The sequence below is a fragment of the Vulpes vulpes genome, chromosome 13 (assembly GCF_048418805.1).
Source record: "Vulpes vulpes isolate BD-2025 chromosome 13, VulVul3, whole genome shotgun sequence".
Classification (NCBI taxonomy): Eukaryota; Metazoa; Chordata; class Mammalia; order Carnivora; family Canidae; genus Vulpes; species Vulpes vulpes.
The window spans coordinates 152,689,637-152,711,175 of NC_132792.1; the positions used below are offsets into that span (position 1 = coordinate 152,689,637).

General features: G+C 43.4%; 1 long non-coding RNA gene across 1 annotated transcript; it reads right to left on the bottom strand.

The window, feature by feature from the left end:
- Nucleotides 1-9,377: 9,377 nt before the first annotated feature.
- LOC140595011 (uncharacterized) lies at nt 9,378-17,768 on the bottom strand. Its single transcript, XR_011996397.1, has 3 exons — nt 12,868-17,768; nt 12,228-12,357; nt 9,378-10,882 (listed from the first exon to the last, which is right to left on the bottom strand). It is a non-coding gene; the product is annotated as an uncharacterized lncRNA (long non-coding RNA).
- Nucleotides 17,769-21,539: the final 3,771 nt, after the last annotated feature.

A 21,539-nucleotide genomic window follows, 5' to 3' on the forward strand; every position in this document is an offset into this window, starting at 1 on the left:
CTGATAGATCCTAGGAAAGGGGGATCGGTGTGAATTAGCATAATTAGAAACTACCTGATTCCAAGCAGATCAGTAAATTGAGTTGGGAAAGCTGAGTAAAGATTAAGGAATTAGGGACAAGAGATATTTTCAGGAGGAAATAGCATCAGCAAGGACACAGTTATGGGAATAAACATGGCAGGTTTTTAGGAAAGTAGAATAGATCAGCTCAGCTCTAGATGAATATGCAAATAAGGAAAGGCCTAGGTTTTGAAGCTAGAAACTTTGAAAATAAATTGGGAAAGCGAGGTTGGGGATAGAGTATAGGGAACAGAGCCCTAGTGTAAGTATGCAATCATCAACAACGAAAACATCCTGTATACCTGAAAGCTTACAAAATCTGTCCCCATACATTACATAAGCTGATCTTTATAAACTTTGGAGGATATTTTGCAAATGAGAAAAACAAAATGTTTCAAAGAAGGAAGTGACTGGCATGGGTTTCCTGCGGAGTCAGGATTCAAACCTGGGTCTCTGACCTTTACTCCTTAAACTCTCACCTTATTAACTATGACTTCCTATTATAAAGTATGGCCTAGTCACCCTCACTAATGACAATTTCACCTCTTACAGAGCACTTCACCCATGTGTTTGTCGAGTCTTGTTTCCTCCAGTGGGTGTTAACTGTCCTGAGGGTTGGAAGTGTATCTTCCACTTGTTTTCTATCTTCTGCAGGGCAATCTAGTGCTGGATTCATAGGGGATATTCAATAAATCAATTAGGAGTGGGTGGATGTAAGAATGAATGAATGAATGAATCAAGTAATGAGTTGAAATACAAGAAGAGATTGGAATGAACCATACTTTACAGTCACCTAGTTGAGTATCTAAATATACTAGTGCCTAGGATCCCTACCAGAGACTTCCTATTTGTATTGGGTTCTTCCACACATGGCAAAGGTGAGCATCCAGGCTTCCTTTAGACCTTGCCCAGCATATAAGTGTGTTTGAAATGGGGGCTAAACACTTTCTTTAAATGGAGAGATGGGCAACTCATGCTTTTAGGGCAGACATAGATCATCTGTGTATAATTTCAACAAATTAAACAGAAATGAACAAGGTAGCGAAAGGTTTGGGGGTTGAGTGAGCTCGTGACAGGTCTGGAAAATAGAAGAGGGATGACTTCTTTTTCCTCTTGCCTTTGTAATATTTCCAATAACTGTGCCATTAAACTCCTTAGATAACATTAAACATTATTTAACAGAGAGCCCTGATGAACAATGAAGCGAGAGGCTCCTATGTGGACCTCCCACACGACATGCATACCAAACAGGCCCGGTGGTGTTCGTCCCAGGATCTCCGCCTACTACACAGGGAGACAACGCAGGAGAGCAAGGAACTGAGATAGAGGGGAAGGGAGGACGTGAATTTCCAGATGACAATGGGAGGGAGCTAGTTTTCCTTAAGCCCCTCCAACTTCATTCTCCGAGTATTCCTGCCCTTGCATGGTTCTTAGAGGTTTGGAAACAGAGTGCAAAGGCCTGACAGTAACAGCTGTTAAAGACTCCCTGCAGATGAAAATGAAAGCCAAACTAGCATGCACATGTGAAGGGGATTATCAACCAAATGCGCTGATTTTATCCTGGGGTCTTTGCAGCAAAAAATGTATGTTTCCTGAATAATAATGATGTCTTCCACTCCCATCATGCCTTTCTTTCCAGGATCCTGAGACTTTCTATTTTGTCATTTGTCCACTTACGGGAAAGAAAGGAAGAAAGAAAGAGTATAAATATTTCCTAGTGTGACCAACCATCTCAGTTCAACTGATTTTAGTACTGAGAATTGGTCTCATGGCATCCCAGGAAAGCAGATTGGGACAGTTGGTCAGCAGAATGTCTCCCGATGTTTTATGTGAGGTTTCTGAGTTCTACGGTACATAGTTCCCTGGACAAGGGGTAAGAGAACCTGTCATTGTTTTTTACACTTAAATGACACAAATAAGGTAATATTTGTTAAAGAAAAAGTAGGAAGTGTGTGTGTATATGTGTGTAGGAAGAGAGAGAGAGAGAGAAAGAATGTGTGCGTGTGTGTATATGGATTTATGGAATTGTATAATTGTATTTTTATGGGATTGCACACATGCATACATACGCACATGCCCCCACACGCTGCTTTGTCACCTGGTTTTCATTCTTCATGTAACTTAGCACGAATATCTCTTCAAGACTATACTATATTTATAGCTGTAATTATTTTTTAAAGCTGCATGGTGTTTCACTATAAAACTATTCTATGCTGTATTCAGCCGGTCTCCAATAGTTGTCTCTCACTATATATACACACACAAACTAGATTTTTGTTTTTAAAAATAGCGCTGTGAATAACACCATTATCATACATAATTGAAGATTTTCTGATTACTTTTTGGTGATGCCAATGTCTCCATCGCTTATCCTTCCAAAATCCCAACTATCTTAAAATGGGTTTCCCTGAAACAAATCCTGAGACAAGGATCTGGGGATAGGTGATTGATTTAGGATGTGATTCTAGGAAGCCCAGTAAGCAAGTGAGACTAAATAAATAAATAAATAAATAAATAAATAAATAAATAAATGCCAGTCACAGGTGAATTACTGAATAGGTTTCTTGTGCGGGAACTGGGGCTCAGCACAACTATAGACCTCCTGAGAGATTGTTGTAAGTACTTCAGAACCCTATGTCAGAGGAGTACTGAGGTTGGGGTGTTTTTCCATTAATTCCCTTGCATCATTGATTAGGAATCACTTTTGGGACATTAACTCCCCACGTCATGAAACCAAGGAAATACCTGTGGTCAGAGCATACCCCTGGGGCAGAGAGGCGGGAAGCTACTAGCATCTCTGAGAACTGTTTAGGGTGGACCAAGGAGGCACAGGAGGGCACCCACAGCCTCCACCCTGCTACCTCTCAGTCCCTGGCTTTCTCTTCTCTGATGATGTCATGTTCCCCTTACTACCCCATATGTTGTCAGCATTTTCTACATGGCTTCAAAATACCCACTGTCCAGCACCCTCCTGGATCTCTCACTCCCTCTGCTACCCCAACACAACAATTATTTTATCACATTGCAAGTCATAATACATGGATACAGCTATTTTTTCTCTGTCACACTCCTCTTCAAGTCATCATTCCCATCCTTAGTCATCATCATAATCATACCCTTGTATATTTCCTTCTTTTGCCTCTCTCTCTCTTCAAATTCTACTAACCTGACAAAATCCCATTCCTTAGTGAAGTCCAAATCCCTGTCTAATCGGTGCATGTCGCCTCACTGTATTCTAGGCATAACACCTTCTCTCTCCTTAAACCTCCAAAATCCACCCTCTCCTTACACTCAACTGATTATGTTGCTTCCTACTTTGAGAAACCGAATCACTCAGAAGAGAACTTTCCAAGCCTCCACAATGCAGCCATCTCCCTTCTGCATCTGTGCCCTCCTATTCCTTTTTGTTTGGATAAGCAGCTTAGGGTCCTCTATCAAGGGCTGGGTTGTATGTTAGATTTTATCCCCTTGCTGACTTGAGGACATAATTCTTTGCTCTTGCTCCTACATCATCCATTTTTTTCCTAGACCATTTTCATCAACACACACATGTGGTAAATATATTTCTTGTCCTAAAAATATCTTCTTGAGACCACATGCCCTTCTCACTTTTGCCTCTTTTTTTTTTTTTGCTCCTCTTTAGAGTAAAATACTTCAAAATAGTCACTTATACTTACTGTTTGCAATTTTTCTCCTTATCTCCTAAATCAACATCAGTTTACATTCCATCACCACCACTGCATCAATATTCCCCTTGTAAATGCCAGCAATGGCATCCGTGTCACTAAATCCAGTGGCTCATTCTCACCCTCACCTTATTTGACTCTTAACTGCATTTGAGTCAAGCTGATCACTTTCTCTCCCTTGATATATGTTCCTCACTTGACAGAATTACTTTTTGGTTATCATTTTATCTCACCAATGTCTTCTTCTCCACCTCCCTTCTCATCTCTGCAAACTCTATGGTTGGAAATGCCTGGGCTGAATTCATCACCATCACCATTCTGTTTCTATCCCTTTCCAACATCTACTCTTTATCTCTTCTCAGGTCTTTAATCAGACTCCTGGCTCTAAGTACCATATATCTGCTGGGAAGCCCAAATTTATATCTGTAGTCTACAGCTCAGCCTGACCTCTGGAATAATAAACCTGACTCCTACTCAACGGCTCCATGTGAAGATCCAAAAGACATATCAAATCTCTTATTACTAAACCCAAACACTTGATCTTCTCATCCAAGCCTGCTCTTTTGTCTCAGTCTTTCCATTTCAATAAATAGAAACTCCATCCTTCCAAATGTTCATCAAAAAACTGTGGAGCTATCTGTATGCCTATGCTTTTCTCACACATTATCGCAAATCCATCAGCAAATCTTATAAGCTCCCACATTCAAACTACACACAGAAGTCAACAACCAGGCTGGTCCAAGCTGCTATTATTTCTTGCCTGGATTACTGTGATAGGCTCCTAATTGGTCTTCTGCTCCTGGCCTCCCTCTGTAAAGTTTAATCTCAACTCCAAAGCCAAAGTGATTCTCCCAAGAATTGAATCAGATTGGCTATTTGTTGGTTAAGACCTGCTAATAACTTCAGGATCCACTCAATAAAAGCCTATAGGGCCTGGCCGTCAGACCCCACAGTATCTCCATGACCTCATCATCTCCTCCTCTCCTCCTCCTTTCCTACTTTACTCCAATCCCAGTGACCTCCTCATTATTCTTCAGTTGGGCCAGATACACTCGTACCACAGTATTGCAGTATTTTTGTACTTGCTGACTCTACAGAGCACCACTCCCTCTTTTCCTGAAGTCACTCAAATTTACTTCTCAGATCTTCACTTATTTAAAATTGTAGCCACTTCTCCCCCACAGGCTCTCACCCCCTGTGCCTTTCTAAACTTTGTTTTTACCTAGCATTTATCAACACATGGCATGATGTTTTTTTAAAACACATTCACTTATTTTTATATCTCTTTCACCTGGAGCGCAAGCTTCATAAAAGCAAGGATTTTATCTCTTTGGTTCCCTGTGCCTAGAAAAGTGCCTGGCATATAGCAAGTGTTCAACTGATATTTGTTAAATAAATGACTATATGAGAATCTGGTTTGGTCTCCCAAACAGGTTTTTCTGTTTATTAGCTGTGTGGCCTTAGGCAAGTCCCTGGAACATTCCAACTCTATTTCCTCACCCATATAATCATACAGCAATACGTAATTTATGCTACTGTTGCAAGGAGTCATGTATGCAAAATGCCCCTTTGCAAGACTTGGCATGAAGTATACACTCAATAAATATTCACTGAATCTATTTTCCCTAAATAGAGATTACCAAAATTTCCTACAAATTACAAAGTTCATTTCTCCCATATTTGCCACTCTACTGCCTGCCCTCAGGCATTTCCACCTCTGCTTTCTATTTTCCATGCCTTTTGCTAAGCTGGTAGCAGTGTTTTCCTTGGGCTGCTCAATTGACAACGTTGAATGTATTAGTGCCTAGTGTCAAATAATCAGTCTTTCTTTCCTTTCCTTCTTTCCTTGCTCCTTTGTCATTATTGTCTACCTAAAATACCATGTGTAGGTAATGTAAAAGATGTAATAGACTTCAAAGAAGCTTTCCCATGAGCTTAAAATTTAATTATGAAGCTAAAATGTCACTCTTCAAACAGTCAGATATGAAGCAAAATGACTCAGATGTAGTATTAGATGTGTGCAGGAATGAATGTCTAGGTGGGAACAAATATAGAGAAAGTTCTTTTAAGAGAGGTAATACTTGATCTTAACCCTGAAGGATGGATGGGTATATTGATTCACAGTAATTAATATTAACCGCAGCAACAAACTCCAAAAGAAGAAAGCATAATAGGTTTATTTATTGCTTATGTCACAGTTTGATGTCAATTGAGGGGCTATCCCTGGTCAGTCCTCTCCCAATGACAATGCATATGATCCTCTAGATATGCCATCTGCAATATCTGGCTTCTAAGGTTACCAACCACACCCTTCATCTCTTCTGACCCCTGAATAAAATAGTTTATTTTCCACCAAGTCTTGATTCAGTGTGACCTTATTCAGAGAGTATTACTCTGCTTTGGGGGTGTTTAGGGGCTGCCACGAAAGGTTTTATGTTTCAGACTGTTTGAAAGCAACAGAGCATCATGGTCAGTGCCCCAGAGAGGCTGTGTGAGTCTCAGGGTATGGGACTGGAGAACAATGGTGGGCTATTCTCAACCTTTGTACTGTAAGACAAGAGAGAAGTTTCCCGAAGCCGGCATGGAAATGTATGAGTCTGTTGAAGAGACAGAAACATCTATAAATCAGGCAAACAGGTGCGCATGGGATTACAGGTTCATTAATGAAGCGATGGACCTTTGAGAGAGAGAGATTGCATTTCAGCAATTGTCATAAAGAGGTTTGTTTATGATGAGGACTGTGACCTTGTAGGCAGCACAATGGCACGCCGCATCTCTTGAGAAGATTGCAGCGTAATTATTACTCTAATGGGCTTCGAGCAAAGACTCTAAAGTAACCACAAAGTTCCTATTTCCTCTTTCAGAGGGGCATGTGCAGGTGAGATATTGGGACTAACTCAAAGGGAAACTATTGCTTAAAAACATTTCAGCAGTGAAATGAGAAGACAAATGAAATTTACAAGAAGAGGGCCCTTCCCCTGAAAGTTGTTTTTTTTTGTTTGTTTTTGTTTTTAGTAATCTCTATACCCAGCATGGATCTCAAACACACCACCCCAAGATCAAGAGTCGCACACTCACCTGCTCTTACTAAATCAGCCAGATATCCTGGCCCTTCCATTTAGAAGGGGGATTCCATCCCTTCCAAAATCAGCAGTAACTACTTTCCATGTATCTCTCTTTTCTATTTCTATTCCTACCTTTAGCTTTTTCTCTGGTTGCATTTCTTTTTCTCTGTATCAGTTTTGGTTTTTCTCTCTATACGTCTGTCTGTGGACCTACCTTATCTCTCATATCTGGCCATGCACCTCTGTTCTAAGGGAGGGTCAACTCTGTCCCACAGTCCTTATAATCCTTCACATTTTTTTTGAAATAATAATCAAGTGCCTATTTTTTTCCCCAAGATACTGTACCAAGCCCGAGAAAAAGAAACCCAAACCAAAGCCATTAATTCCATAGTCTCAAATGCAAGCAGGATGTTTTAGATAAAACGATCATCCAAAATGGGAACCATTCCAGTGAATATAACAGATGCTCTATAACCAGTTTGTAATTTCTCTAACAGTCTATACCAGACTAGCCAGACCTAGATTTTACTCTTAGCTACCTCTGGCTGTGCAACAGAATTCTCCAATGTCTCTTTGATGATCTACTTCAAGGCACTTTTATAGCACCTGAGAGTTTATTTTACCTCAGTCTGGAAGAGGCAGTATCAACTGCCCTCTTGCTCATAGTAAGAGAGACATGCAGGGAGATGAAAAAAGATGAGATTATCTTCTTCTTTTTAAGCCTTTGTCCCATAAAGAGGAATTTCTAGGAAAATAACCTAATAATAATTCATATTTCTTAAACACCTAATGTGTGCTGAACTGTGCTAAGCATTTTACAGACATCAACTCATTTAACATGTACAAGGAACAGGTGTTCTTACTAGGAAACTAAGGCTTAGTGAAGTAACATCCTGGACCATTTGTGAGGAATAGAACCATGGTTAAAATTCAATTTTTGACTCAAAATCCATGTGATTGTGTGGCTAACGTGCGGCGGATATTAACCTCACATAATTACTAAGCAGTTCTCCATTTTATGGATAGGGAAACTGAGTCAAATACTAGAAATCAAGTATTTGACTAAGATGAGATAGCTACGGAATGGTTATTTTGCATTTATACTCAGGCTTGTAGAGTACCAAAGTACTTCGCTCCTCAGAATACTGTCTTCTGAACTCATTTCAGTCAAGATCTTATATCCTTATCTCTAACCTAGATCTCTGATAGCCTCAGGATTAATCACCAAATTGAAATTGTGATTTTTGAGTATTTAGTAAGTGTGAAGTCCGGTGCTCAGAACTGAAAGAGGTAGAAAGATAAGTAGCATCTAGTTCCTGTTCTCAAGAAGTGATGATCTTAATGGGAAAAAAGAAAGAGAAGCTCATGATAAAGTTAAATGGCTTTTCCAGACAACAAAAGAAGGCAAGTCATGCACAGGTATGATGAATGGCTGAAAGAATGTTATAGACAATATGGGCTGTAGGATTGCCGATGAGGGAGGAGTGGGGAGCAGATGGTCACTGCTCTGTGCATAATACACCTTCATATATTTAAGGCTCATCATCAGGCCCTTTAGAAATCCCCTTTCTTAGGATAAATCTTTTCCTCTGTCCTTGGGAATATCATTCCCCACTCCCTTCAACTTCCCCTTGCTTCTCCTCCAGCCTTCCCAGGATTCTTAGATATATTGACATCTAAAACCCAACTCAACAATATGAGGGAAGAGTCTTTCCTTTGAAGTCCTGTGGGAGATGAACCTTTCGCTCAGACCATGGGACAACTCACAGGCAATAAAGAAAAACCAGCATACGCTTGGTTCTGGTATCCCCGTGTAAGTGAAAATATACCTGTAGGTACGGTCACGTCAATCTTGAGATTGGAGGGCACGACCAACCATACTCCCACATCTGTAGAAGACAAGGATGGGGTGGGAGAAGGAGGAGGAGGCCTGGGAAAATTCTCTAGCACTCCCTTAGCACCAAGATTGATCCTTCCCATCCAGGTGGTGCTCAGCTTTGTAGATACATTCTTGGCTAGCCTCTTTCAATTAGAAATACTCTTGACTCTTATATTATCCAATCTCCTCCTTATAAAGGCCTAGGGGTGTGTGTGTGTGTGTGTGTGTGTGTGTGTGTGTGTGTGTGTGTGTCTGGGTGAGGGGAGAAGGCTAGTGGAATGTGAGAAGACTGCTCCCAGACCGTGAAAAGGAGTCAAGAAACAAACTCAGAAGACTCCAAGGGTGGAAACAGCAGAATGCAAGTAGAGTCTCAACGTAAATCTCACCTACTTCACGACCATGCCAGGGACTAAACCCTGGTGAAAAGTTCACAGCTCTGGAAATATATGCACCCATTTCTTTCTTTCTTTCTTTCTTTTTTATCACCTTTCAGTCAAATGTCAAATGCAAATCCTAGGAGACCATTTATGACGGCCTAACCAAAAGTTAGGCCATCATAAATGCCCTCTGTCTCAAACCAAAGGTGACAGAGACAAGAAAAACAGACATGATAACCTTGAGAGGTTTTATCTCCTGGACAGCTTTCAGGATACATGCTTCACAAGGGGTTGTTCAGAGTCCCTTCTGTGTCCCTTCCTGTTGTCACCTGATAAGTTCAAGACACCTAGTTTGCTGAAAACCATTCCCTGTGAAGAAACTGCCAACAATCCTTGATTTACATTTTCTGTTAGAGGATGTTAGAAACTTTCTCAAGAGCCATAAAGTCCTTTCTTTGGGTAGTCCTGTGATAGAGGACACAACCACCAGCCCAGGCCACTCCGAAGGGGCTCTGGGCCAGCCAAGGGTATGACTCACTGATCCTGCGGGAGACAAACCGGCAACAGGCAAGACCTACAATCACATGGAGTTGTGAGAAGAGGACTCCAGTGCTAGACTCAGAGGCAGAGGATCCAGAGCTTTAGCTGGGGATTTGCTATTGTCACTTGAGCTTATTTACTTTCTGATACATTATCTATAAATGGTGCTAATCACATTATGACATATCTTCATGGGTGTGTTGGGTTAAGATAGTTGGTGTGTCAGCATATCAATATAGGCCTCCCATCATTCAAAGAGAAAAAAGTTTGTAGGGGGAGGGTGCAGAGAACATCAAGAGAGAACAGAGTGATGGCTTTTAGGATGGTTCCCCAGACCCTGAACAAGAGTCTCTTTATTTTGATGGCCAAAGGTATAAGTCTGATCTTTCATGAGAGACATTTTTCCAAACTCAACTTTATATTGTCCGTGCTGTGCCTATAACAGCTGCTCACTAAAGGTTACATGGGAGATAAATGGAAGGATGACTGACTGACTTTATAAAGGAGCCTCTAGATATTCCTCAACGTGATGACCTGATCAACCATAGCAGGTTACGTCTCAGACACCATGGAGGCAACCCCTTCCGAGCATGCCAGTAGCAAACTGCCTGGAAGGACACCATCCTGGAAATCCTTTCCATCTGCAACTCCTCGAAGCACAAGAGAATCTCATGCTGGTTGTGCCGGGTGTGCACTTCACAGTCCGAGTCCTCTCCCACTCCCGCTCAAGGCCGTCCCCACGCTGGGTCTGTGTGTAATCTTGCTGCCTGTAGGATTGCTGATGACTGACAACCATTCCCTGAGAACATCGGGTCTGCCTGTAGCCTGGCTGTGCATGGATGCTTTACAGTGACAGGATTAAGTGCTGAAGCCTCTCCAGGGACAGCCCGGGCTCAGGATGTGTGTCTGAGATTCTGTCAAACATGGCAGCCGGGGGATGGCTACCAGGCACCGAGGCCTCCCGCGCATGAAGAGCATCACAGAAACAAAGCACCGAGGCTCACTTGCAGGCTCGCTTCCCTGGGCTCCTCACTCTTGTCTCTCCGGCCCATGTTGATGGGGGGCAGAGGACCTTGTCTGTATCACCTCCTTTATTTTGAGTGGTGTTTTCCCAGTAATTAAATGTGTTACAACCCCAGAACCCAGCTGGATCCTTGAAGACGTACAACACGATCTCATCTTCGTCCAGGGATTAAACGTCCTGAACCAGATGTTTGACAGGATATCTGAGGACCAAGGAAGTAGGAAGGTAACCAAATGACTGCAGCTTTGGAACTGTCAAAACACACGGGGGTTTGGTCACTGACAGAGGAGAATGAGCCCACTGAATTAATCAGTGGGATTAGCACATAGTTTTGTACCACCCAACAAGTCCTTCTCAGGAACTCTTGACTTTCAGTCCTGAGGTTTACTGCATAATGAGTATTAAGGCTTCAAGGAAAAATACAGGTCTTGACTTGATTTTCTCTGATAATAATAATAATAATAATAACACAAGATTCTCTTTTCTCTGTTATGATACAGTCACCAAAGGAGCTAGACTTGGGGGGTGGGGAGATTCCCCAGATCCTTTGTAGATCCCATTAAAATATATATATTTTAATCAACCCAAGAAGCTGGAATTAAAAGTGACTTCCAGGCTTGGGATGAGATAAGGTCTTGATCCCTGTTATTAGCACACCCCCACCCCCCGTCTGATCCTGCCACCTCCCCAAAACTCCCTCATGGCCTCGCAGCCCTGGGGCACTCCTGAAATAACTATTCCTTCCCATTTGCCAACTGGGCTCAAAATTCTTTAGAGGGAAAAGATGTGGTGCCAACCACAGGAAAATTCTGATCACTATTATCAAACCTAACAATAGGGAATGATAGACATGGGGGATGGTAATAATTGGTCCAGTTCAGATGGACCCTGATCACTGTAGTTCAGGTCTTGGTGAAGCCTGGCCCCACGTGCTCTATCACCTTGCTAGTCAGGCGGAAGGTGACTTCCTTACTTTTCTTGAGCAACGATATGGATGCTTCTGGGAGAGGCTGAGATATGAAGCCAGCACACCCTTCCCTCCCTTGTTCTCTTCTTGTCCCTGTCATGTGACGACCCAGCATTGCCCTGCTTGCTCTGGGTTATTAATGATCCTCTCTTTATTTTGGCCAGTTTCCTGAAATCTTTAGCCACCACAGGGGCTGTATCTCTTCCAGAAATCCTAGCGTTAGTACAGGCCTGTTGCCAATGACTCCCATAGACATCAGGTCATTTAGAATTATTCAATGATAGAGATCATTCATTTCTACATTTCAGTTTATAGAATAGGACACAGAGGCCAGAGAGCTGTAATGGATTGTCCAAGTTTAAGTAGATAATTGTAGCTGCACAGGGCTGAGAATCTAGGTGTTCTAAATCCCAGATCACTGATCATTCTGGTCAGTTAGTTCCCCACCAGCTGCTTTCCACCCTTCTACTCCAAACTCCACGGTTCCATTTCTGCTTTCCCCTGCGCACTTGCTTGAGGATCTTACAACTCATTTTTTATCCGTCTTGTTCTTTACAGTCTCTGTGTCCTCACTCACCGCGTTTCCTCCCCCCCCCACCCCCCACTAGTACTTACTGTTGTTCACTCACCTTTAGGAAGGCACACAGAATTGGCTGAATAGAAGACACATTCTGCATGCCTTGCCAACGCAGCCTGAGGGAAGTCATTAAGAAGCAGCTCTTCCTAGAGATGTTTCTAATGTGCTTGCTGTAATTGTGGCTGAAATTTCAATATCGAAGGTTAAAGTATCATGGTTTCCTTTATACTTGCTTTTATTTGCAATTACCCTGGGAGGAGAACACAACCAAGCAGGAATGCTCCATGCAACTCTTCCCCACCCAGATTACACTGCAGGGCGGTGAACTGTCTGGGACTCCAGACGTACAGAAAAGACAGGGATAGGGATGGACAGATGGGAAGGGGTGGACAGAGAAGATCCCAGAGGAGAAACAAGCTGAGGATGAGATGAGGTGGATGGACCGCGCCACTTAAAGGGAAGGAGTTCCCAGCTTCAGTTCATTATCTTAGTAGAGATGGAAGGGAAGTTTTGACTCAAGAAAAGAAAAAGAAAGTGATCAGAGGACCGTGGTTATGATTAGACACCTAGGAAGCGGGGCGAGCACGTACTAAGGTGGTGGCGTGGAGAGTGTCTCCAAGACAGACTGAAAAGCCAGAGGCCACCGCGGGCTCGGGCATCAGGAATGTGCTTTTTACCTTCAAATGACTTACCTGACTTTGAACGCGTGACTTCTCCACTCCAGGCTTCAGTCGTCTTCACTGAAAATGAGGCAGTTGGACTTGATCTCAAGGTCCTGACTTCTTCTGAGTCTCCCAAAGCCAACCTTCTCTAATTGTGCAGTTCTCCTTGCCCAAAGTCCCCGGGGGTAACTCTCTCACACCCTTTTCCTTCTCTCGCATGCCTCCTCTCCAAAAAGCAAACTTTTTGAGGCTTCTCTAGCAAGCAAATCCAAGCATCTTTTTTTGGAATCCTCATTTTACTGAAGGCACAAGCCCCAGGGGCCTCAACCCCCTGTGGAATCCCTTCCCTTTTTGCCCCTTCCTGTCTACTTCCCAAACTCATCCCCTATCCCTAATGGGTCGAACTCATTTGCCGTGTAAATGATAGCAAATCAGGGCCCCCCTGCTGCTTATAATGATAACACTTCCTATAATTTGCATGATAAAATTCAACTGATTTCAGATAGCATTTCTTAGAACAGATAGGTGACACCAGGGCTCCATGAGGGGAATAAATTACCACCTCAAGTTCTATGCCATCACAGTTGTGGATTCCAATTGGCTGACATTCAGCCCCAAACAAAAGCACAAAGCCTTGTCTAATGGAGCAATGAGAAAAGATATCTAGGAAATATTAACAAGTTTCTCATGGTAATTTATGCAAATACACGCCATAACTCAGCTGAAGAGGTTCGGGTTTGCACCTATGGAAGGGAGCTGCACTAGCCAGGGATTTTATGGAACTGATGCCACCTTATTACATCTCAGAGGTTGTGGGTTTCCATACAAATTAGCATTAGAGAGGCCTAGGGTGGCAATTAGTTCTCAGACCATCTGCATCAGAATCACTCTGGGGTGCCTATTAAATGCAGTTTCCTCTGGCTCTCTTACAGACCCGATTGAATCCAAAGCCCTTAGAGCAGGGCCTGGGAATCTGCATTTTATTACCTTACCCTCTTCCCCCCACCCTTACCCAGCCCTGCAGCCCCAAGTGGTTTTCAATCATGCTGAATAAGACCATCTTTCTGAGCCTGGCCTCCCATGGTCAGTACCATCTATATCTAGTATATGCACACAATGGTCCACTCTCTTGCTATGTGAATGGGCCAAGTTACCCCAAGGTCACTGTGTTCAACCTCAAATTCCTCATCTGTAAAATAAGAGGTGGTTAAGTGTTTTACAGACAGTAATTTTTTTTTTTTCAGATGAAGCATGGGACAATACTGCAACCCAAACAAAATGTACCTGTAGGTGTCCAGTTGACAAAATGTCCCTGGGGTGGTGGGGGGGGGTTGGGGTGGGAGAGGACCCTGGACCCTGTTTCTCTGGAGTTCTGCAATCTCCCAGAACAAAGAAGACTGCACAGCACCCTATCTGTCTTTGCCTCCCCAGTTTCTTTCCCACACAGTCTCTTTTCAGTCTGGAAACCATGCTTACCCCATTGTTTCTGCCAGAGCATTGTATCTAGACTCAAATCCTTTCTTCTACTGGTGACTTAGGCCTTTGAAAGCAAATCCATTATATTTTTGGAATTTTGTTTTGTTTTGTTTTGTATTTCTTTTGAAGGTTGTTTATGTTTTGCTTTTCAGTGTCTGGCCTCCAAGGAAATAATGCTTTGTATATTTTATATACTACAATATTCCCAGCACCTAGAATGGCATCTGTCATGTAGTAGGCTCTCGATAAATCTCCTTTGAATGAAGGAATTCAAGGACAATTACCTGCTAGAAAAGGGAACAGGAAAGGGGGAAGTAGAGGTGGCAGGGATATAGTTTAATAGCTCAATAAATTAGCACATAAAGCCAACATTTATTTACAACCAAATATGCTCAAGGTTTTCTATGCATATTATCACATTTATTCCTCATACACCCATGAGGCAGGTATTCATATATGCATTTTACTTGAGGACATTGGGCTCAGATAGGTTATAATATTTACCCAAGGCTCCACAGAAGTTGCTGAGGGTGTATTCAGAGCTGGGTTTGTCTGACAATAAAACCCAAGTATTTCCATCTTAGCACTCTGTCTCCCAAGATTAAGTCCAGCAAAAATTGTTAACCACCTGTTTCATCTAAGTTACTTTCCCCCCCTCCTTTATTGTTACTTCTTTCTTATCTGAAAGTGGTTTATCTGCATTGTTTTTAAAAATGACAGCCTGTTTAGATTGGGGTTCAGCTGTTTCTACAGCTAAGACGCCAATCAGTGACTGCACCATGACCTTGAGAGAGGGTGGGTCAACACAGAGCCTCTTCTGGCATAGTTGGGATAAAGTGCCAAGCTCAGGAGACCAGTCCACTACCACTGTGGAGGAACTGGGGAGGATTCTTAGGAGCTCTTGTCTCAAGGTTAGGCATTGCCTTTATCCTTCTAGGCTTTTCCAGGCACCAAGTATTCCAGGGGTGTCTTCTAGCTGTTTCTTCTTGCACCCCTCCTGATTTTTCAGATTAAGTATGCTTTGAAAATGAGGGGACATTACCAAGCAGATGAGAGGAAAGTATTCCAGGCAGAGGAACCAGCACAGGCAAAGGCTCTAGTTCTAGGAGTCCAGTGGAAGCCTGGTGATTCGAAGGAGTTGTAGTTCTACACTAAGTCTTCCCTGGGAGTTACTAGAAGACCCTTTTCTTTATTTTTTTCTCTTTCTCTTTTCCTCCTCCTTTTGTCTCTTTAAGGCTCATATAGAAACTTTTTGAGAGAGGATCTCATTGTTTAGTGGGTCCTTATCATTCTTGCTGTGTAGAGCATTTGAGCCAGGCCACTTGACAGCCAGATTGCCAGATGAGAGACCAGTTACTTTTTCACAGGGTCGGTTTTCCTGGGAACGGGTGTGGATATGACAGGCCCCCGGTACTTGAGCTTCCTCTGCAACATCCCCCCGCCCCCCTTGCTCATTTGAAGACTTGGTCATTTGGCATATTCAAGTGCAGGCACACAGATGATTGCCATCCCTGGGCAAAAAAGGTACCCAGGAAGACAGAAGAAATGTGCATGTGGATGGCGGTGGTGGTGATGGAAGGCATAGTTAGCAGCAGGGGAAAGATCAATATAATGGGCAAGGCAAAAGGATAGTGAGATGACCCACTGTTGGCTGACCACTGCCTCCCTGTATTTATAATTATGCAAAGGACCTTCCTCAGTCATATCAGCTCTCTGAAACTCAAAATCCAGCCACTGTCCCCTTAAATCCTTCTCTCTTCCTCTTCATTGTAGGGCAGCAGTCTATTGTAAGCTCTCAGCCCATCACATGGCTTGTAGCCCGACTCCTGATTCTCATTAGGGAGGAAGGTGTCTATCATTGGTAAGAAGCACAACTGGGACACGTGTAAACTCAGAGTTGGTGCCCTTAGCTCTTCCTCAGCCCAAAGCCTGCTCTGCAGTCCCCACTCAGCCTGTAGCCTATCCCCTATCTGGCCTCTATGGCACCCCTCTCTCTGTTTTGGTTTTGAGCCTGCCTTCCTTTGGTTGCAGTGAAGTCTGGTCTCATCACTTTCTCTCTCCAATCTTTTCTATAACTGTTCTCTTTGCTCCCACAGGCCCACCACATGGGCTGTCTTTGTTCTTCTCACAAAGGGAGTTGTCAGTATTGAAGGCTCTTTTCAGGAAAGCAGGGAGGAGCTCTTGTTTTTCTAAGTCACAATCAGATGCATTATTAGCACTTCTATCCTCTTTCAGGCATGCAGCATAAACATAGCTGCATATGAGGTATCACATATTCATGGGCTTAGGATGGAGTGAATGTGTGTGTTGGGGGATGGTGCAGTTCATCACAGGAGAAAAATGAGACCAAAAAAAATCCCTAACAACAAAGGGGAAAGATGCAAAGGAAGAAAAAATAGAAGCAAGAGAGAGGAGGAGCTTGGGCCATAAGACCCATTAGTAATAGTGCCAAGGGGCCCCAAAACTTCAATATCCTACCCCCAGGGTAATGTTTTCAATGTCAGATCTTTTCAAGGCTTCCTTCCGCTCAGGGGTTCAGCGAGTGTTTGGGCATTGTCCAGTGTGACATCCAGAGTGACACCCATCAAGTGCCCCTTTGGGGTCCTCTTTGGGATGATGAAATTGGAGTTGTCAGTGTAGAGACAAGCAGCTCCACATTGGCAGTGACTAGGGACACCAGCCCCAGGAAGTAAAGCCACAGTACATGGTGTCTTCAGGGCGGTCTAGCTGGGTTCCAGGCTCCGTGCCCCAAGGGCAGTGATTCAGCATTCACTTTTCATTTGTCACCCCTACTTCATGTCCGTTCTCCCTAAAAGTGGTGTAGTGCAAAGGAACAAGTTAGACGGCTACTCCTTTGCAGGCTAGATGCCAAGTTCCTGTGTCATCATCAGGACCCCAGTTTGGTTTTGTCAGCCTTTTCACATCCTGTGCAGCTCCAAAACATCCTGTGATTAGCTGATTCTGCTTGACAAGAGCTGGGCTCAGGGACCAGCCATTAGCCCATTTGTGGTCCTGGTCCCATGGCCACGCTCACAAGCACGGCTAATGGGAAGGTCAATTAAATAATGCCAGCCACTGCTTTTTTTCCTTACGGCACTTGACGCTGCCAGCAAAAGGTGTTTTGCAGATTATTAACAACAACAATTAATGGGGGAGTAACCGACTGTGAAAGGAGGCCAGTTAGGGTGGCAGGGACAACCCAACCGTACATTGTTGGGGCCAGGGCCTCTCAAGGGCACAGACTACAACCTGGACAAGCAGTCCATGAGCTGAGGAGGAGAAACATCTTGGGTTCCCTGGGGCCAAAGTTTAGGAAATACAGGCCTAGTGGAGGAGTGCATGTGGGCCCCAACTGCAACACTTGACAAATTCTCCCTGTTGAATTAAGCATTTGATTCTGAAGAAGAAGTATTTTCCATAATGTGCAAAGCCATAGGTTTGTGGCCCGGCCATTTGAGCTGAAAATGACATTGTGTGATTTGGAGCCACCTCTCTAGTTCCTCCAAAAGATAATTTGCCTGGATTCAGTGGTGATATCTAGTGATTTACTACTGGAGGTACAGTATTTAGGAGAGTAATTCCTGCTAAAATGCAAAAAAAAAAAAAAAAAACCTCATGGGAAGGATAATTCACGAAGCATTATAAGTCAATAACATGATCAGAGCAATAGTAATAGCAATCAACATTTATCAAGATACTGTCATCATCACCATCGTCATCACCACCATTGTCAACACCATCACCATCAACACCACCATCACCCCCACCATCACTATCACCACCACCACCATCATCATTATCACATACATAGATAATGTGTATTGAGACATATTCATTTTCGACACTGTTTTAAGCACAGTCTGTGTGATACTCCTTTAATCTTAATCACAACATTATGAGGTAGGTGCCATTATCACCCGCTTTGTGTAGAACAGGAAATTGGACAGGAGTATCTAAGTAAGTTGGCTGAAGCTACCAGCTAGCAAATATCAGCATGAGAATGCCCAACTAGCAGGCTCTTCCAAACTGTCCAGGGTCTTTGCCATTAACTATTGCACTTTTGGGATAGAGCAAACAAATGGTCTTAATGTCAGTCTTGGGACTGTGTGACTTTGGGCCTCTCTACGGCTGATTTCCATATCTATGGCATAGGAATACAAGTACAAACAGAGTTAAGAGGACCAGAATTAGGTGAGGCAAGGGAGGTTTCTAGGTACAAAATTTAAGGAGGCACACCCCCTCTAGGGTGGTGCGGAGTCAGCCCTGCAACTCACGACCATCAGGGGCCAGGGCCTCCTTATGCTATGTGCCCAAGCAAGTAGGCACCTCATTGGCTTCACCCTAGTAGTGAAGAATAAATCAGATGAGATCTATTTAAGTGACTGGCGTATAATAGGTTATTAAATACAAATGTCATTCTTTTTTTTGAGACCGTATCATGAGATATTTCCTGGAGTGTGCAATTGATTACAGGAAAAGGAGGAGATCCCAAAGACCTGGGTCTTTGGTTGGGGCATGAGCAGCAAGAAAGGAAATGGGGAAGGCCCTGGTGGCAAACTTTACATCACTTTGGCTTTGACCCCACTTGGTTTTCCCTCCACCTCACCAGTGACTGTTCCTTCTCCAGTGGTAAAGGTCTCACTTCACAGAAGAGAGAGGCTGTTGCAGAGACTGATGTGTCCCGGCCTCCCAGACGCGGCAACTTTGGGTCATGAGTGTGGTGTTAATGCTGTCTCCGCCTGTCTTCATCATGCCTGCTCTCCTCACAGGCACGCATGTGCCCCCCGTCAGCAGGGAGGTCCTTACCACAGGATCATCTTATGTAAGCAAATTACCCTTTGCCATAACAGGATTTTGTGGCTGAAGAAGACTTCCTAGACCTAGTCCTCAAACCCTCTCCTTTTAAAGATGTTGCGCCAAGGTCCAGGGAGGAAGGATGATTTACCCGAGGTCTATGGGTTAGTACAACTTGTAAATAGAGCTGGGTCTTCTGAATCCACTGCTACTCAGGGCTACTGTCCTGGTTTTATGTAGCTTTCTGGACTGTGCATGAGGTGCGCCACCAAGAAGTCCCTCAATGGACGCAGCAGGACAGGGATCTCACTTTGCTCTAAACAATGTAGTCTTTCCCTTCTAGAGAAAACTACTTTTAGAAAGATTGAGGAGATCAGAGAAGGACAACCATTATATGGTTTCATTCATTTGGGGAATATAAAAAGTACTGAAAGGGAATAAAGGGGAAAGGAGAAAAAATGAGTGGGAAATACCAGAAAGGGAGACAGAACATCAGAGACTCCTAACTCTGGGAAACGAACTAGGGGTGGTGGAAGGGGAGGTGGGCGGGGGGTGAGGGTGGCTGGGTGACGGGCATTGAGGGGGGCACTTGATGGGATGAGCACTGGGTGTTATTCTATGTGTTGGCAAATTGAACACCAATAAAAAATAAATTTATAAAAAAGAAAGAAAGAAAGATTGAGGAGGACCCCCTTTCCCTGTCCAGAAATTCCAAACTAATGTGTTAAAAGAAGAAGAAGTTATAGTTGTTCTGCTATTCCACACCTCTTTGCTGGGCAAGGGACAGAGTAAGTGAACCCTGAGGTGGGGGGGGGGGGGGGGTTGGGGGAGGGGGAGGATTTGGTGCTCGCAGGTAACAAAACAAGTTCTCTCTCTGTTGCAGCTAATCGCAACATTTTCCATCTGAGGACCTAGCACAGTGTTCCTGCATAATACATGCTCAGTTTCTGAGCCTTCCTGCCCCATCCTGCCATCTTGGATTCCCAGCACCACAGCCCTAGAGGGAGAGATGGGCTAATCTCCACCATATGGATGTTGCCACCACAGCATGACAATTATGCTTTAAGGGCCTATTGCTTTATGCATCTTTCTCCGCCTTCCCCATCTTCCTAATAATGACAAAGTCACAGGCTAGTTCTGTTCTCTTTTCCCTCTGGTCACAAAGTGACTCCTTCTAGAAGTCTGGTTGCCTGCTAATTACTGATGAAGTCTAATCTGCTGGAGCCCCTAGCTCTGTGGATGTTCTGATTCTCTGAGACCTGGAGCTGAGTATTTAGCTGGATGTTTAGAATAATGTCCCCCGGGGCCTCGCCCTTTGGGAAAGTATCAAAGCCATCGATCAATCACCCACTGCTTCTGACAGAAATGCCAGGGAAATACTATTGTTCCTCTCAGATACCTATTTCTCCTCCGTCACAATGACTCAGATAATCCAGGCAGAAACAACTGGGAGGAAATTTAGAATATCCAAATATCCAAATATCTCTCTCTGTCGCCTTGAATTGTTTTAGAAACTGGGAAATGGCCTACGCACCACTCACTCAGCATGTTCAGTGCTTGAACATGTGTGTGTGCATGTGTATGTATGTATGTGCATGCGTGTGTGCGTGTCCATGTGTGGTGTGGAATAACTATTTAACCTGATTCGGCCTTGATGATATAAAAATAATTCCATCAACATTAGTTTATTTAATTATTTAAACTATGCAGTAATCGAGCGTTATTAGTTATTTCTACGATCTACATTTGTCACTTTAAAAAATGACTTGTCCAAGGTCATAGAGCTAATATGAAGCAGAGATGAGAATCTGCCCAAGTGTATTGATTTCACATTTAGTGGTTGTTCAGCGGCCCTAGACTTGCTTTCAGAAACTTCTCCAACACGTATCGGTGTCCTGCTATTCAAAGTGTGGTCCACACACGAGCAGCATGAGCATCTTCTGGGAGCTTGCTACCAATGCAGAATTTCAGCCTTCATCCCAGACCTATTAAATCAGAATCTGCATTTTAACAAGACCCCCCCCCCCCAGGGCAATTCCTGTGCACACTGAATTAAGAGAAGCAGTGCTTTAGAGCAGTGCTGCCCAATAAAAACAGAATGTATTACACATGTAATATTAAGTTTTCTTACGGATCTTAAAAAGGTAAAAAGACACAAGTATGATTAATTAATTGGGTTCCCATAATACGTCTCAACCTTAAATATCAAGTGTATTATTTCAATATAGGTCGGTATTAAAAATTATTAAGAGAAATTCTACATTTTTTTGTAGTAAGCCTTTGAAGTCGGGTGTGTATTTTACACCCCACATCTCAGTTAAGACCGGGCACATTTCAGGGACTCAACAGGCACGTGTGGTGAGTGCTGGCCGTGTTGGATGGTGCAGATACAGAGCAGTGGTGGAAACATGGTTCTCAAACATTAGCGTGAA